The sequence below is a fragment of the Zingiber officinale genome, chromosome 7B (genome assembly GCF_018446385.1).
Source record: "Zingiber officinale cultivar Zhangliang chromosome 7B, Zo_v1.1, whole genome shotgun sequence".
Taxonomy (NCBI): Eukaryota; Viridiplantae; Streptophyta; class Magnoliopsida; order Zingiberales; family Zingiberaceae; genus Zingiber; species Zingiber officinale.
Window position 1 is genome coordinate 80,063,795 of NC_055999.1, and position 14,860 is coordinate 80,078,654.

At 38.5% G+C, this 14,860-nt stretch overlaps 1 long non-coding RNA gene across 1 annotated transcript; it reads left to right on the forward strand.

The window, feature by feature from the left end:
• Window positions 1-12,150: 12,150 nt before the first annotated feature.
• On the forward strand, window positions 12,151-14,352 carry LOC122003858. The gene is made up of 4 exons (XR_006118123.1): window positions 12,151-12,250; window positions 12,832-12,943; window positions 13,400-13,456; window positions 14,143-14,352. It is a non-coding gene; the product is annotated as an uncharacterized LOC122003858 (long non-coding RNA).
• Window positions 14,353-14,860: the final 508 nt, after the last annotated feature.

The window sequence follows — 14,860 nt, forward strand, 5'->3', positions numbered from 1 at the left end:
ACACTCCATCCCATACATATCAAGGAAGGTCACAGAAACAAAAGTCTTTACGACACTCCTAAAGGTCCTCGGGCAGTGTGTCGTAGTACCATCTCGCCTCCTCGCCAGCTCCATATGCATGCCCTCCATAATATCCTAGGAGGCGTCTCCCTCACCTCCATCATGTATATCATGAGTCTATAGACCCAACAAGAACATCCCGGTATAAAAAAATATGACATCCATAAAGAGAAAGGATCAGTAGCTAAAGCATGGAATGCAAATTCGAATATGACATAAAGGAAAACACATGAAGCAGGAGTAATCTCCACCACTAGTAAAGATAAATATGTCACACATGTGGTAACCACCATTTAAGCCAGTCATTCAGTCCATAATCATGATCCTAGAGGTACCTCCTAGGAGAATATGCAATCACATAGCCAAAGCCAACATTATCAGTTATTATCAGTCAAGTTTGGAAGGACCCTCCTTGAGCTCATCTCGGGGCACTCATCCCGTACTGTCACCACACCTGCACATATTCATCTATAACCATCCCTATGCAATGAATCATGGCCTACTCATATCTTGCTTTGCAAACACACATAAACAATACTTGAACAGGACCTTTCCATAAAAAGCATGACCTTATTCATTCCATAATCCCACACATCTTAAGAAAATAAAAGGGAAACCTCTACATTAACCACAGAACATGCATACACATGGAGGAGCTGAAATTGAATCCAACACCTATACATACTTGCATTCAATTCCAAAATCAACATGGCATTACCCTTTCACAGGAGAATAGGAACACCATACGAAGAAACCATCACAAAATCCACATTTATGTTCATGGAATCTGAGACCATCACAAGGAGCAAGAACCACCTCAAATTCACATTACTAGCAACTAGATCATTCACAAGAATCATGGCTAAATCGAAAGAAACCATGGACACCTTCGCATAATTCTCTAATCAATCCACTCTATTCCGGAATTTCAAACCCACAGAGAAACTCGGAACCACCATGGAAACACTTTGAAATCTACCAAAACAATCCCAAAACTCACAGCTATTCGAAGAGCTGAACAAGTTCGAGTTAAATCCACACAAAATCCACTAACTCACAGCCAATCGAAGTGTAGAACAAGTTCAAGTTAAATTTACACAAAATCCACTACAAATCAGTGAAGCAGAATAATATCGAATTGAATCCACATTCCAAATCAAACCAGCATTACCGAAGCAATAGGATATAATGAAAACATCTCTGATCAAGGCTAACACACCTACAATCTATCCTAAACCTATAGAATCACTAAGGAATTGTGGAGCATCATCCAGACCAACTAAAACTACCTAGAACTTAGTCCAGGCTCAAATCGTCAAGAAAGTCAAACCAAAAACAAATCCAATTCACGAACACCCAAAACCACTGTGGAAATCCGGAGCGATTCACAAGAATAACAAGAACAGCATGAACAACAAGAACATCATAGAAACCTCAAATCGCAGCTCATCCGAGTAGACAGAACAACAAGAACATCACAGAAACCTTAAATCGTAGCTCATTTGAGTAGGCAATCATCATAAGCAAGCTTATCTACTCCTCCTAGCACTTAATCCTTACCTCCCTGATCTCCTACCCATATAATAGAGAGTACTTACCTTCCCTTCTTCGTTCTACCGACGAAAGCCCTCGCCCAGTCATTCCGTGCCACCGATGAGATGGCTAAAGACCACTGCGTCTGATCATGACGCCCTCAGAGGAAATCGCCCACGTGAGGTGGAGTTTCATTGGGTTCTGGATACCGGTAGAGGGGAAATCAACGATTTTAGGGCTACAGTGAGAATCGGGCAGAAAATTCAGGATTTATATCTAGGTTAATTACTCTAACTTAGGATAATTAGATCTATCAACTCCTAACTTAATTGGTATTATTCTTAGGCTTCCCTCAATCTTAATTGCTTTATCCCCTTAAAACACACATACAAGTTCATTTTAAATCCAAAAAAATCCTAAAAATTTGTAGAAAATTTCCTGTGAATTAATTTCTTATTTATCGCTCGTGGGACCTTACAATTCTCCCCTCCTTATAAAAATTTTGTCCTCGAAATTTGACTTATCAAATAGTTCAGAGTAGTGGTTGTGCATATCCAGTTCAGTCTCCCAAGTAGCTTCCTCCATAAGCTGATTCCCCTATAGAACCTTCACCATTTTAATCTCCTTGTTCCTCATCTTCCACACTTGGAGATCAAGGATTTGTTTCGGCACCTCCTCATAGGACAGATCCGGCGTTAACTGCACAGACTCATGACCAATCACATGAGAAGAGTTAGAAATGTACCTCCAAAGCATAGATATGTGAAACACATTATGAACTCCTGACATATTCAGAGGCAACGCAACTCGGTATGCTCTAGTTCCTATCCGATCTAAAATCTCAAAAGGCCCAATATACCTTGGGCTGAGCTTCTCCTTCTTTTCGAACCTCAGCACCCCCTTCATCAGTGACACCTTAAGAAATACATGGTCCCCCACTACAAACTCCAAATCTCTTCGACGTTGATTGACATAACTCTTCTGGCGACTTTGCGCTGATTGCATCCTGTCCCGGATCTTAGCCACCAGATTCACTATGTGAGTCACCATGTCCGGACCCAAAACTGCCCTCTCACCTTCTTCGTCCCAATGCAATGGTGCCCTACACTATCTTCCATACAATGTTTCATACAGAGTCATACCTATAGTGGCTTGATAGCTATTATTGTAAGTAAACTCTACCAGTGGCAATTTTGACTCCCAGCTTCCCTTGAAATCTATCATATAGGCTCGCAGTATATCCTCCAGAATCGGAATCACCCATTCGGATTGACCATTAGTTTGCGGATGAAAAGCGATACTAAAAGTGAGCTTTGTAACTAATCCATGATGCAAACTTTCCTAAAAGTGAGCTTTGGATCTCTATCTGACACGATTCAAGCTGGAATTCCATGTACCGTATTATCTCTCGTATATATAGTTTTGCATATTACATTATAGTAAAGGTGGTTTTTACTGGCAGATAGTGTGCCAACTTTGTCAGTTGATCCGTAATAACCCATACAACATTTGATCCCTAGGTGAGGTTGGTAATCCCATCACAAAGTCCATAGCCACGTCTTCCCACTTCCAGGTGGGAATCGGAAGCGGCTCTAATAGTCCTGCTGGCCTCTGATGTTCAGCCTTCACATGCTGACAAGTAAGGCACTCGTGAACCACTTTGATTATGTCTCTTTTCATGCCTGACCACTAGTACAATAGTTGCATATCCTTATACATTTTTGTACTTCTTGGGTGGACAGAGCACGGAGTGATATGTGCCTCAATCAGGAGGTCCTCCCTGAGCGACCCACCTTTAGGCACCCAAATGCGGCCCCTGTATCACACAACCCCATCAACAGTCGAGTAGATAGCATGACCCCTTGCTTCATCCCTGCATTTCCATTCCATTAACTATTGATCAGATGTTTGTTCTACTCGGATCCGATCTAGTAGGTTTGATCTAACAATTAGTGTTGACAAACTAATCTGCTCATTAGGTGTTAACACCTCCAATATCATCTGTTGGAATTCTGTTATCAATTGTTGCTAGTGGTTAATTGCGACAGCGTCGCGGACTTGCGACTCATAGCATCTGCCACCACATTAGCCTTACCAAGATGATAATTAATGTGACAGTCGTAGTCTTTCACCAACTCCAACATGGTCTCTGTCTCATATGTAATTCCTTTTGTGTGAAAATATATTTCAAGCTTTTATAGTCAGTGAAAATCTCACAACGCTCCCCATAAAGATAATGCCTCCAAATCTTTAGAGCAAAAACGACTGCCGCTAATTCTAGGTCATGTGTGGGATAGTTTTGCTCATGCACCTTCAACTTATAAATGCCCTAATATGATTTTGATGTGATCAATCAAGTCAGGTTAGGTCATGTTGGTATTTAACCCCTGTGTCTAAGTGTGCAGGAACTTAGGAGCACAAAAAGTCGAGCGAAAGACGCAGCTAGCGAGAAGGACGACATGGAAGAGAGCCGACAGGCTCGGTGCATCGAAGGGACGAGGTACTGCAGAAACGTACGCGGGCGGACGAGAAGGAGGCATGCGACGTTTCCGAGGGACGAGAAGCCGGAGCGGAAGATTGCTCAAGAAGGTTGGAAGTTGGGTTTGAGTGAGCCATATTCGAGATGACCGAGATCATCCAAGTGAGCGGAGCTGGAGCGGAAGACCCGGACCAATGCAAGAAGAGTCGAAGACGAAGACCAGGACCAAGGCAAGCGTAAATAGAGCGGAAGACCAGGACTGAAAAATCAACAAAAATTGATTTTTCTATTCGAGGTTCCCCGAGCTAGTCTGGGGCTCCTGACCTATCTGGGGTGCCCAGACCTAGTACAAGTGCCCGGACTATGAGCCCCCAGAGCAAAAAATTATTTGGAACACAACATGGCACATTTCATTGTGACAGAGATAAAAGTTTATCCCCTCCCAGGCACCTGGAATCCTTTCAGGCATCCTGACCAGGGCTATAAATACAGTCATGGTCCCAATGGTTCAGAACAACACTTGTAAACACTTTTAGTTTGTTCTATTATTTGTTTACGAGCCATCAATACTATAAGAGGCTTCTCTGCATGAAGGAGACCGTTTACTGATCTTTCAGCTTTCTTGGATTAACAACCTCCCCGGTTGTAACCAAGTAACTCCTTCATGCCTCTACTCTTAGTTTACTTCTTTTTCAGTCTGTTATTTTGTTTATCCAAGTGTTAGTTAAATTAAGTTGCAAAATTTTGAGTAAGGTTCATTTTATTTTGCAGGGCTATTTAACCCCCCTCTAGCTGGCTGCTAATGGTCCTACAATTGGTATCAAAGCCAGGTTCACTTCAGAAGAACTAATCGCCGACCGAAGCAAAATCAATGGCCGAACCAAGCATCTACCTGCCAACGTTTGAGGGGGAGTTCTCATTCTGGAAACAAAAAATGGAGGTATTTTTTTGAACTAATTTTGATAAAATACTTTCTATGAAATTTGGTTTTGATGTCCCCAAAAGAAAATATGGAAAAGAACTCGAGGAGCATCTTTGGACTAAGACGCAATGCGACAAATTTATAGCAAATGGTAAGGTAGAGTTCCACCTACTAAGGTTCTTCCTACTCAAGAACTCGACAAAATCCACAACTACCAATGCGCAAAAGAACACAAAATCCACAACTACCAATGCACAAAAGAACTTTAGGAAAAGTTCTTGAAGCTCTATGAAAAACTAAAAGAATTTGAATCCAACTCCTTGATGGACATCGAGTCATCAACAGAAGAATCCGAATCAAGGAATCTGCCAAAATAGCACACATAGCCAAATATCTACCAGAAGATAAAGAAAGTACCTCGAAAATGAGCATTGATGAAGGGATAGACACTACAAAAGAAAGAAACAACGAAGTGGGAGAGTCTATCGATGAATATATGATAAGTTAGGTAAGTAAACTTCCTCTAGAGAAATTATTTAAAATTATGCAAATACTAAGTAAATCATTATATAAAAATAAAACAAAGTATGTAAAAATAAAGAAAGAATATGCATGTTTGAAAGAAGAATTTTAGAAATTATTAGATGAAAATATAAAATTAAAATGTAGAATAGAAATGCTAGAAAATAAAAATTCATGTTCTAATGTTTTGCATGCTCTAGAAAGAAATTACAAACATCATCGAAAGCTTAACTGGTATTTTAAATATCATAAGGGCCAGATTACAAAAATTGATAGAAAATATATTCCTAAAAAATTCTTGATTAATCTTGTATAAAGGAATCTATTTTGGGTTCCAAAATCATATTTAGACGGATTTTTTTACTTAGGGCTTTCAGAGAAAAAATTGAATATTTAATTTCTTTAAAAGACTTTGTCTAGAAAGTTGTTGTTGTTCCAATAACCAAGAAGGTCTTGTGTCTAGCCACAGTTTAGAAGCCAATTATGGAATAAGTATTTAATTGACTAACTATTAAGCAATTAGTTGCTATAAAAATAAGTTTTCAAAAATTGTATTAGAAATTATTTAGAAGTTAATTTTTCGTGAAAAATAAAGTACTTTATCTATAAGAAAATTTTCAAATATTAAATTTTTCTGAATGTTGAATTTTTTTAAAAAATTCCTTTTATGCTAGTGTCAACTTTATATGAAATTATTTGACTTATAGATGTTAAATTTTTATTGATAAATCCAAATTTACACTTTAATATTTTTCCCCATAGACATTAAAGTTAGTCTTTCTAAGGTCATTTTAAAAGTACCCCATTTTTAATGTGAACAAATGGGGAAGAAGTAAAGATTAAGTCTAGGGAGAGGATAGTTAGTGCAAAATTTTTACTTTCAAAAAATATAACTGTTATTTATTTATAGTTTACCCTAACTTAACTTGGGTTTGCTTAGGGATGTAAACGAGCCGAACTGAGCTGAACAGTATTAGGCTCGAGCTCAGCTCATTTAAGTTATATTCGAGCTCGAGCTCAAATCAAGCTTTTATCACAAGTCTCGAGCTCGACTCAATTTAGAATTATCAAGCTCGCGAATAGTTCGAGCTCGACTTGTTATTAGCTCGATTATCAAAGTTGATGAGCCTAACTCGTTAAGCGAGCTCAGGCTCGTTTTCGGGCTCGTTTAGAGCTCGTTTTTGGCTCGTTTTAGAGCTCATTTTTTGGCTCAGTTTAAAGCTCATTTTAAGGCTCGTTTTAGAGCTCATTTTTTGGCTCAGTTTAAGGCTCGTTTTAAGGCTCATTTTTTGGCTCGCGAGCCTATAAACAAACATGTTCACGAGCTCACGAGCCGAATATCCTTAAGCTCGAGCTCAGCTCGATAAAACTGTCGAGCTCGAAATCGAGCTCGATCTCAACTCGATAAGATAAACGAACGAACTCGAACGAGTTTTTTACCGAATCAAACTCTGAATAGCTCGCGAACCGTTTGGTTCATTTACATCCCTAGGTTTGCTCACATCAAAAAGGGGGAGATTGTAAGTACCCCCAAGGTGATTTTGATGTGATCAACCAAGTCAGGTTAGGTCCTATTGGTATTTAATCTCTGTGTCTAAGTGTGCAGGAACTTAGGAGCACAGGAAGTCGAGCGAAAGACGCAGCTAGCGAGGACTGCATGGAAGAGAGCCGACGGGCTCGGTGCGTCTAAGGGACAAGGTGCTGCGGAAGAGTATGCAAGTGGAAGAGGAGGCGTGCAACGTTTCCGAGGGATGAGAAGTCGAAGTGGAAGATTGCTCGAGAAGACTGGAAGTTGGGTTCGAGTGAGCCCTATTCGTTATGGCTGAGATCATCCAAGCGAGCGGAGCCGCAGAAGACCCGGACTAATGCGAGCAAAGCCGGAGCAGAAAACCAGGACCAAGGCGAGCGTAAATGGAGCAGAAGACCAGGATCGAAAAATCAACAAAAACTGATTTTTCGTTCTAGGGTGCCCCGAGCTAGTCCGGGGCGCTTGGACCTGTCCGGGGCGCTTGGACCTGTCCAGGGCGCCCGGACCTGGTCCGGGTGCCCAGACTCCAAGCGCCCGAAACCTTTCCGGGCGCCTGGAGCAAAAAATTATCCAGAATGTGATGTTGCACATTCCGTTGCGACGGGAATAAAAGTTTATCCCCTCCGGGGCACCTAGAAGGGTTCCAGACACCCCGACCAGGGCTATAAATACAACCCTGGTTCCAATGGTTCAGAACAACACTTGTACACACTTTTAGTTTGTTCTACTATTTGTTTGTGAGTCATCAACACTGTAAGAGGCTTCTCCGCCTAAAGGAGACCATTTTCTGAGCTTCTAACTTCCTTGGATTAACAACCTCCCCAGTTGTAACTAAGTAACCCCTTTGTGCCTCTACCCTTAGTTTACTTCTTTTTCAGTCTTTTATTTTGTTTATGCAAGTATTAGTTTAATTAAGTTACAAAAGTTCAAGGAAAGTTCATTTTATTTTGCAGGGCTATTCACCCCCTCTAGCCAGCTGCCAAGGGTCCTACAATTGGTATCAAAGCCAGGTTCACTTCAGAAGGACTAATCGCCGACCAAAGCAAAATCAATAGTTGGACCAAGCATCTAACCGCCAATATTTGAGGGGGAGTTCTCATTCTGAAAATGAAAAATAGAGGTATTTTTGTGAACTAGTTTTGATATAATGCTTTCTATAAAATTTGGTTTTGATGCCCCCAAAAGAAAAGATGGAAAAGAACTCGAGGAGCATCTTTGGACTCAGACGCAACACAACAAATTTATAGCAAATGGAAAGGCTGTGTTCCACCTACTGAGTGTTCTTCCTGATCAAGAACTCGAAAAAATTCGCAACTACCAATGTGCAAAAGAACTTTGGAAAAAGTTCTTAAAGCTCTATGAAAAACTAAAAGATGTCGAATCCAACTGCTCGATGGACATCGAGTCGTCGACGAAAGAATTCGAGATCTAGGAATCTACCGAAACATCACACATAGCCGAATATCTACCAGAAGATAAAGAAAGTACCTCGAAAATGAGCATCGATGAAGGGGGAGACACTACAGAAGAAAGCAACAATGAAGGGGGAGTGTCTACCAACGAATATATGGTAAGTAAGGTAAGTAAACTGTTGGACACAAACAATCTAATGCCGGAGATTTATGGGTATTAGTTGAATTTAAGTTACACTGAATTAAATTCAACTTACAATCGAAATGACCTGAGTGGATAATCTCAGGCTGCCAGCAGGGGCTGGTTTCTGCAAAGTGCAGAGCGGAAGACCAGGTCAGTAGAGCAGAAGACCAGGTCAGTAGAGCGGAAGACTAGGTCAGCAGAGCAGAAGACCAGGGCAGGTCTGCAGAGCGGCAGACTAGAGCGGCAGGGCAGGTCTGCAGAGTGGCAGCGCAGGTCTACAGAGCGGCGGACCAGAGCAGCAGACCAGAGCCACAGTGCGGAAGACCAGAGCAGCAGGGCAAGTCTACAGAGCAACAGACTAGAGCAGCAGATCAGAGAGGCAGCGCAGGTCTGCAGAGCGGAAGACCAGAGCGGCAGATCAGAGAGGCAGCGCAGGTCTGCAGAGCGGAAGACCAGAGCTGCAGGGCAGGTCTACAGAGCGGCAGATCAGAGAGGCAACGCAGGTCTGCAGAGCGAAAGACCAGAGCTGCAGGGTAGGTCTACAGAGCGACAGACTAGAGCATCAGTACAAGTCTGCAGAGCGGAAGACCAGAAAGGTAGAGCAGGTCTGCAGAGCGCCAGACCAGATCTGCAGAGCGAAAGACCAGGTCTGTAGAACGGAATGACAGGGCTGGTTTGCAGAGCGAAAGACCAGGTCTGCACTTGATCTGGCAAAAAGACAGATTGGGCGAGGAGACTGGCCGACCAGGAAAACTAACTGAGGCCTGCGAGAGTCACAGTTTTCTTGAAACAGATTCGCCCACCTCCGGCTGTGCTTTGAGGCTTACAAGGGTCGTCTGTTTCCCAGGATACAATGGTAGACTATGAATCCGACCAAGCACTGGTGGTCACGGCGAACTGAGTGGCACCCGATTGCTATCACGGGCACTCTGCTGAGCAGGAGTTGCACGACAGAGGAGCAAAAAGGTTTACGTGGCAAAATGTTGGTTGTTCCACTTGGGCGAATTTTTCCCCGACCGGTCCACAGGTCACGCTCACACATGAGTCAACTTGGTTCAGTGCAAATCCGGGCCCTGGATTTGTACCCCCCTGTGCACCCATGCGTGAGAGAGAGTCTCTCCCCATGCATTTGTTCACAACCTCAATGTATGTGAATCAATATAAACCAACAAAAGTACCTTGAAACTTTCAATGTGGGACTAAAGTCTCATTCACAATGGAGCCTCTTTCATATTCCATTTCTTCTCCATTCACTTATTCAACATAAACTTCCTCTAGAGCAATTATTTAAAATTGTGCAAATGCTAAGTAAATTATTATATAAAAAGATAACAAAGTGTGTAAAAATAAAGAAAGAATATGCATGCTTGAAAGAAGAATTTTATAAATTATTAGATGAAAATGTAAAATTAAAAGATAAATAAAAATGTTAGAAAACAAAAATTCATGTTCTAATGTTTCGCATTCTCTAGAAAGAAATTACAAACATCATCGAAAGCTTAACTGGTATTTTAAATATCATAAGGGTCAGATTACAAGAGTTGATAGAAAATATATTCTTAAAAAATTCTTGATTAATCTTGGAGAAAGGAATCTCTTTTGGTTTCCAAAATCATATTTAGACAGATTTTTTTAATTTGGGCTTTCAAAGAGAAAATTGAATATTTAATTTCTTTAAAAGACTTTGTCCAGAAAGTGGTTGTTGTTCCAATAACAAGAAGGTCTAGTGTCTCGCCATAGTTTGGAAGCTAATTATTGGAATAAGTATTTAATTGTCTAACTATTAAGCAATTAGTTGATATAAATATACTTTTTCAAAAATTGTGTTAGAAATTATTTAGAAGTTAATTTTTCATGAAAAATAACTTTATCGGTAAGAAAAATTTTCAAATATTAAATTTTTCTGAATGTTGAATTTAAAAAAAAATCCTTTTATGATAATGTCAACTTTATATGAAATTATCTGGCTTATAGATGTTAAATTTTTATTGATAAATCCAAATTTAAGCTTTAATATTTTTTCCCATAGACATTAAAGTTAGTCTTTCCAAGGATATTTTAAAAGTACCCCATTTTTAATGTGAACAAAAGGGAGAGAAGTAAAGATTAAATCTAGCGGGAGGATAGTTAGTGTAATTTATTTTTTTTTACTTTCAAAAATTATAACGGTTATTTGTTTATAGTTTACCTAACTTAACTTAGATTTGCTCACATCAAAAAGAGGGAGATTGTAAGTACCATCAAGGTGATTTTGATGTGATCAACCAAGTCATGTTAGGTCCTATTGGTATTTAACCCCTCTGTCTAAGTGTGCAAGAACTTAGGAGCACAGGAAGTCGAACGAAAGACGCAGCTAACGAGAAGGACAGAATGGAAGAGAGCCGATAGGCTCGTTGCATCTCAGGGACGAGGTGTTGTGGAAGAGTACGCAGGCAGATGAGAAGGAGGTGCGTGGCGTTTCTGAGAGAGGAGAAGCCGGAGCGGAAGATTGCTCGAGAAGGTTGGAAGTTGGGTTCGGGTGAGCCTTATTTCGGATGGCCGAGATCACCCATGCAAGTGGAGCTGGAGTGGAAGACCTGGACCAATGCAAGCAGAGCCAGAGCGGAAGACCTCAACCAAGACGAGCGTAAATGGAGCGGAAGATCGGGACAAAAAAAATAACAAAAGCTTATTTTTTGGTTCGGGGTGCCCCAAGCTAGTCTGTGGCCACTACTAGAAAACTAGGCTTTTGAGACAAAAATTTTAAGACAATTACAAAATTCGTCTCAAATACTAAGTAATTAAGACAGTAATAATAGTTGTCTCAAAATTTTATATGGAGACATTAAATTTATGACAGTATTGAAGATTTTGTCTCAAATTTAACTAAATAAGACATTCAAATAAGATGATAAAAAAAGTATTTGTCTCAAATTATCTTTAATACTAGAAAAGCTATTTTTAATGATGAAATATTATGACGATATTAAATACTATCGTTATTAGTGGTTCAACAATGATCGAATCGAATGTCCATCATTGATATATATATATTAACGATTATATTTTCTTCTGTCGTTGAGGTTTTATTATTAATGATTATATTTTTTATTTTGATCGTTAATATGTTATATTTTTAATGATGAAATTTCTATTCCTCATTACTACAAGACCATTAACTATAGATTTTTTCCTCCGCCGTCCTTAATTTTTGATTTTTTTTTTATTGAGTCAAAATTCTAAGTTGATTTTTTTAGAAAAATGATATGCACAAGGAAAAAAACTCAATGAAAACCTCAAGGATAAACACATAAAATGATGGAGCCCACGAAAAGTGAAATGGTGGGCCATGACTTTATGTGTCTATCTTTAAAGTTTTCATTGAGTTTTTTTCCTTGTGCATATCATTGCTCATTTTTTTATTTGGCCGAAACCTGAATTTTTTTTTTTTTTTACATTTGCAATCTTTTCCCTATCTACTTGGCCGAGACTTGAGGTTTCACTTGACCTAAAATATAAAAGATACAATTTTTCCTATTTGCCCTAGAAACAAGACTGCTTCTTCTCTGCGCCTCATTCCAGTGAGGCCTAAAAACATTTCCCTATCCTCTTCTTAGCAATCCCTTGCAAGGTAACCTTCTTTTCCATTAATATGCTTGTTTAGATTTTTTTTTTTGCACTATCGGCAAGCGGCGCCATTGCTGGCTCAGCGCTCACAAGGAGGCCTCCACGAGTAGCACTCGCGAGGAGGCAACTGCGAGCAGTGCTAGCACGAAGGCCACCGTAAGCAGCGTTCGTGAGGAGGCCGCGGCAACCAGCGCTCGCGAGGCAGCGGCTTGCGGCCTTGGAGATCCACAGGAGGCAACTACACTGTTGTTGCGAATATGACTCTTCCTTCCTATGTAGTTGCAATTCCATGAAGATCCATAGTTCCACTTCATGCCTCCTTCCCAACTTTTCCAAGAACTATCCACCTTCTAGCCTTTGCATTGGAGACCCTCTTTTTGCTGATCCACTATCTTCGAACGAGATGCTACTTCCTCGTAAAATAGGATTCTTGCCTTCTTTGAATACTGATTTGATAGGTCTCATTTTATGAACTGCATTTTGGGCTTTGAAGAACCAATCAAATGATATAAATCACTTTGGTAGTTACCACTCAAAAAGTTATTGCTTTTCTGATGTTGCATTTGCTGGTGGTTTCTATTCCAGGAGTAATGTAAGGTTGCGCCAAGAGTTGCTTGAATCATCTCCAAAGATTGCCATTACTATTATATGGGAGATTGTAAGAGTGATATCATCTGTCGATTTTTTCCATGGTCAGGTAACTACTAAGCAATTTTTAGATATGCATGATCCTAAATTGGATGAGTTTGGTAATGAGGATCATTTGATTCCACCACGATTATTTGCTATATTGAAATTGGAGATCATGAACTTAAAATAAAATCAAAGCAGGGGGCTCTTATTTCCTCTTAATTTTCCAATCTTGTACCATGAAAATATGGTAAAATGCTTCAAGATGATGGTTTTCTTAAAGAGAGCCAACATCATGGTCAGAGTGGTTGTTTGACCTATCTTCTTTTATTTTAGTTGGTTGGTTTTCACTATGGTATAAAAATTCCTAGTTGGACCATGGAAGATGACTGATTGTTTGACATATCTTCTTCCCATGTCAAGTCATTTTGAGTTAGTTACTTTAAAAATTTTATTATTTCTTATCTATTATTTGATAATGAGAGAGTAGTTTTGTTCATTTTGAGTTGTCAATGCATTATAGGCACACAAGCTATAGTGAGGAACAATAGAATGAAGGTTCATCTTGGCTAACCAACAGGTACATTAGTAGTTGTTTTCATAAATTTTTTTTTTTGGTTTTATTAACAATTTTAGCGACGTAGTGTATATATTTTTATGTTGTAGATAAATCTATTTTACATGTGTAACAACTCGAATGACACAAAGATATTGACAAATACATGAACTATCATTTCTTATTACAAGATGAAGAGTTTTGTTTAACTTGGGGATATTTGTGTTGTTTATATACATAGTTGCAAGAAAAAGGATTATGTGTTAGATGATGAGATTTCTTATTGAAAAATTCTGTTTATTGATTTTTCTGAATAGTATATATGTTTAGTCATGTAATCTCAACTTAGGGCTATTATGGTCTTTAAAAATTAATTTAACTTGGGGTTGTTTGTGTTGTTTATATACATAGTTACAAGAAAGAGAGTTATGTGTTAGATTATGAGATTTTTTATTGAAAAATTCTGTTTATAGATTTTTCTGAAAAATATATATGTTTTGTCATGTAATCTTAACTTGGGATTATTTGTGGTGTTTAATAATTAATTTAATTTGGGGTTGTTTGTGTTGTTTATATACATAGTTGCAAGAAAAAAGATTATGTATTAGATCATAAGATTTCTTATTGAAAAGTTCTATATATTGATTTTTCTGAACAATATATATTATAAATCATCTTTACCTCTAATAAGAATTATTTTTAATGTTCAGGATTCTGATGAAGAAGGATTATAGAAGTTATCTTCAGATCATGAGGAGTTGTTCTTTAGGCTTTCTCTTGTATAACTTTCATGGAAATAGTAGATTTTTCTTATCAAATTAATGATGTATATGTAGATATTTTTATTATTGGATGAATGTTGGCATGAAACTTATGTACTGACTTGTAAGTTAAAAAATATTAGAATTTTATATTATGTATATCATTTTTAATTTATAAAGAGAAAGTTTCTCCTTTTGTTTTTAAATAATAATTCAATAAATTTAATCTAGATTAATTTTATAGTAAATGTTTTTTAAGATTATTAATTTTCATCACATATGGTGCATATAATAAGTCAAAACATTGGGACAGTAATTTACTGACTTCACTTCTATTTGAGACGACACATTGCCATCTTAATTTAGTGTCTCTAGTTTTTTTCATAGAATAAGACATAATATTTGAGACGAAAGAATAACTGTCTTAAATACTTTTGAGACAATTGAACAACCGTCTCATCACCGTCTTAAATAGCATTTGAGACAATACAACTGTCTCAATATTTTTTTGAGACGCTTGTATTGGGGACAGTTACATTACCGTCTCAAAAATAGTTTGAGACACCAAATTTATAATTTAAGACATATTTTCTTGTGTCTCAAAAAGTGTTTTTTCTAGTAGTGGGCGCATTCTGTTGCGATAGGGATAAATGTTTATCCCCTCTAA